Genomic DNA, 4,557 nt, shown 5'->3' on the forward strand with positions numbered 1-4,557 from the left:
CTTTTAAATCTATATCTGCATCCTCGGGGAAATCTGGATGACTATCACCAGAGCCATCTTTGGGGAATCTTCCCCAGTCATCCCCTTCTTTCAATTCTCCACATTCTGCAATAATACATAGTTTGACAGGTTTTTCACCATTCACTTCTACATTTTCAAGCATCCTTACCACACCTAGTCCTTTAATTACTTGACCAAATACCACATGTTTCCCATCCAAATGAGGAGTTGGAACTGTTGTGATAAAGAACTGAGAACCATTCATATTGGGGCCTGCATTTGCCATGCTCAGCAAACCCTTCCAATCATGCTTATAATGAAAATTTTCATCTTCAAATTTTTCACCATAAATACTTTCTCCACCTGTCCCATTTTGATTTGAGAAGTCTCCACCCTGAATCATGAATTTCTTAATAATTCGGTGGAAAGGGCATCCTTTAAAATGCAGAGGTTTCCCAGTTGTGGCTCCAGTGCCTTTTTCTCCTGTACACAATGCACAAAATTTTTTTGCAGTTTTGGGAACAATATCTGCAAACAATTCGAACACAATTCGTCCAACTCGCTCCCCGCCGATGTCCACGTCAAAGAAGACTCGTGGGTTCTTGGAATTGGAGGGCTTGGCTGCCAGGAATGGATGGGACATCTTCACTGCGGGCGCTGGAAAGCAGGACACGAGTACCTCGTGCGCGAGAGGGGCCCATGTTTGGGATGTTACCAATTTCACACACAATAAATTAATGAAAATTCCCAAATAACTTTATGAAATTGGAATATGTACAGCTGGTGAAATGGCTTGGACAGGGCACCTGGCAGTCCACTTGATGATCTGATGGATGGCAACCCCTGAATTAACAGGAAGGAAGGAGGCGAATCCACATGTACACAGAGGAGCTTACTCCGCTCCCCGCCTAGCAAAGCATGTGCTCATCCTACATAACTATATTTCAAAAACTTAAGACACATAAGTTGGGTGACTGCACAAGTGTTGTAAAAGACCTGTTCAAGGTAAAATGTCTGCTACACATGAAATCTGGATGGGTAACCTCTCTTTAGTGTGTTTTTCAGGTTTGCAGAAACTGTAGTAGCATTCTGACTTGCAAGACAGACTGACCTGAATATGTTTGTTGTTGAGGCACTTCCTTTTGATGTTTTTGTTCTGTTTTGTTTTTGAGCAAGTCATTAACAGATACAGTAAAGGCACCTACTGGTTTTGATTGAATCCCATAGTTTTCATAATTTCCTGTGCATTAGCAGCAGCTATTCAGTTCTCCATCTTCAGTCCTGCTTTTAAAGGACTAACTGATACTTTCTGCCCCTCCTTAATTTGTAAGCCTTTCCACAGGAGCCTTATTGACAGGGACTGGGAGATGTGTTTCCCTTTATTTATGGAAGTGTAACTGCATCATTCAAGTGTAGCCAAAATATAGGATTAGAATTTTGGGGTGTCATGGGTCATGGGCTTTCCCTATGTCTAGCATGACCAAGGAAATCATGTTCTTTTTTTTTTTTTTTAGATATTTTCTTTATTTACATGTAAATTTCTCCATTCCCAGTTTCCCCTCCAAAAAACAAAGAAACAAACAAAAACAACAAAAACAAACCCCTGTTGCCTCCCACTTCCCCATGCCTGCCACCCTGCCCTCTCCCACTTTCTGGCCGATTGTTCTGGCAGCATGTGTATAGTAGAGGATTGCAAATTCGATCAGCAATAGGAGGAGAGGACCTCAGCCCTGTGAAGGTTCTGTGCCCCAGTGTAGGGGAATGCCAGGGAAATCATGTTCTATGGGGAAATGCTTAGTGGATAGATTGGAAGGGGATAGGCTGTGCATACCGGGGAATTTGTTTGATTTTGATGGAGCTGGAGATTCTCACCAGAATTGTATTTTCTGCTCAGAGGGAAGGGGAATGGGAAGTTTGAGCCTTTTGTATTACAGAAACATTTTAAGAGCATAATACAATGCTTCTGAAGTGTGGATCCTAGGAGACAGACTAAAGGTTCATGAGTGAGCTTAGGTCACTAATGAGCAAGAACACTGAGCTGTTTAAATTCAAATGTAGCTTCTACCACCTAAAGACTGAATGATGTGGGAAAACATTTAATCACAGAATCTGTTTCCTCATTGAGGAAATAAGAGCACAACCCTCTTAATGGGAATGTGCTTATAAGATATGTAAACTTCCATGTGGTACCTAAGCTGCTGTCTAGTTGCAACTCAAAGATTTCCTGTCTTATGAACAGGTTTGTACAAATGCACTCTCAATAATAGTACAAGAGGTAAGTTACTCTTGTTACCTAGGAAAATTACCAATAGTAAAGACTGACTTTTCTTAGTTTCATTATCCTTTACATATTTTTTTGGTCCAGGGATGATCATATGTAAATACGTCACCTTATGGACTGGGGCCTACTTATTCTAAAGTCAGTCCAAGAAGAAGAAATAGCTAAGTGAGCCTTAAGTTTTCATCAATCCTTTGTGTTCTTACATGCCACTCCATTCTCGGTGTCCTGAAGATATAAGGGGAAGACTTGAGTGTCTAGGAGCTTTACAGAGCAGTGAACAATCCCTCATGGATTCTTACTTTGAATAATTCAACATTAATTCTAGAACCAGCTTAACTTGTGGCATGCAGTTATGGCTCCTGGTATCATAGACTTGTATGATATTTTCAGGAATAAAGAAAGATGCATTCAGAGTCTTATAGGAGAGGCTTTAAATTCTTGAAGGATAATGGAATAAATATATCAATAAATAACAAGGTTCTGCTCTGCCCGAGCAAAATCCACCCCCCACACACACACACATACATGCACACACATCTGTTTACCAATGCTGACACATGTTCAGGCCTGATGGTGACGTAGGAGTATCTTCCCTAATTATTTCTTGTTCTTTTTCTGACTTGATCTCTCAGAGAACCCAAAGCTTACTGACCACTTACACTGGACATCCTACATGGTAATGGAATCCACATCTCTCTCTTCCCTCCAACACTGGGGTCACGGGTGTATTCCATAATGTGGTGTTTTTTGTATGTAGAAACTGAGGACTGTCTACATAATAACCGCATGAAACCTCATTTTACCTGCATAAAAAAATTCCCATTTCATGGCCATCTTCTGTCTTCATGCTTACATAGCAAGCACTTTACCTGTTGAACCATAACCCTGCTCCAAAATGATTTGATTATAAATTAGTTTGATCTTGTTGAATTTAGTGCCCTAATCTACCCTTCATACTGCTAATCCCACTGTAAGACAGAGAATGCACCTAAAGATTGATCTTAGCTACCTGAGAAGAAATATAACAAACAGGATATAATTCAGAAAGGACTGATGACATAGTGTTTTGACAATGTTATTTATTTTATTTTTAACTAAAGATCATCAGCCTGAAGCATAAAGAGAAGTCTAAAGTCCAGGAATTACAGAACTGCCAGTTGTAATGAGCCACCCTCACCCTGTTTATTTCTTTACCTTTATGACTACACATTATAACTATAGCCTTCCACACTTAGGCAGCCAATGTGCAGGTTAACTCTTAGATAGAGGACAGAATGTCCTGGCATCCATCCTGGAAATATGTGATAAGTACAGCATAACCTACAGAGGATAATTCTACACATGTGTTTATATAAATAGGGTTTGACATGTTGAGTGGTAGTGTTATTTCAAGAATTTTTTCTCATACTTGTTTTAAGACATTCTACTGGTTTCTTTCATTTTACTGTAGGTTCTTGTGTGTGTGTGCACCTGCATGCAAAAGTAGCTTTCAAGTAGGCTATTTAGCTTGTGTCTTAGCCAAGCACATTGTGTGAAGAACTTAAAATGCTTAGTCATGTGCATTTTCTTATTGGTATTCCTCTGATGGCTTGACAAGAGCACTGGCATAATACGTAAGTCCAACCAAAGAAACAGGGCTCACTCTGTTTCGACAAGGCATTATTCATGATCGCAAATTTATATAAATGTTAGAAGAATATAAGGATAAAGAAATGAGCTAAGGATGTGGAAAACTGAAACAAGTATTATTTTTAATGCTAGGATCGTAAGATGTAATTCTTAGCAATCAGATGAACTGAATTGTTTCTTCAAAGATAACATCTTAAATATAAACTTCAGACATAGAACATGAAAAATATGGTAGACTTCCTTTACCTGTTATAAACAAAACATGGGCTCAGTTATGCCAGGAGGAAACTTGTCTTTTGTAAATTAAAAAGCATTGCATTCTGCCATTACTTTCCTAGTGCCTGCATGCCTGTGTGTGTGTGTGTGTGTGTGTGTGTGTGTGTGTGTGTGCGTGTGTGTATGAGAGAGAGAGAGAGAGAGAGAGAGAGAGAGAGAGAGAGGAGAGAAAGAGGGGGTGAGAAGGAGAAAGAGTGAGAGAGACTCCTTTACAAATGGGAAACCTAAATTTGTTTTATTTCTGTTATTTGGGAGAAAGGCATCTATTGAGAGTAAACACCGCACAGCTGTTGTACCACCACATTACCACCACGTTCCTCCTCCTCCTCCTTCTCCTCCTCCTCCTTCTCCTCCTCCTCCTCTTCCTCCTC

The 4,557-nt window shown here is 39.9% G+C and overlaps 1 protein-coding gene and 1 pseudogene across 5 annotated transcripts in view; one reads left to right on the forward strand and one right to left on the reverse strand.

Annotated features, from left to right (window-relative positions):
• Ctnnd2 (catenin delta 2) overlaps positions 1-4,557 on the forward strand; it is an 851,684-nt gene that overhangs the window by 272,952 nt on the left and 574,175 nt on the right. The window lies entirely within an intron of this gene.
• On the reverse strand, positions 5-691 carry LOC116083811 (annotated as a pseudogene). Its single transcript, XR_004115922.1, has one exon. The product of XR_004115922.1 is annotated as a peptidyl-prolyl cis-trans isomerase D pseudogene (transcript).

Source organism: Mastomys coucha, unplaced genomic scaffold (genome assembly GCF_008632895.1).
Source record: "Mastomys coucha isolate ucsf_1 unplaced genomic scaffold, UCSF_Mcou_1 pScaffold8, whole genome shotgun sequence".
NCBI lineage: Eukaryota > Metazoa > Chordata > Mammalia > Rodentia > Muridae > Mastomys > Mastomys coucha.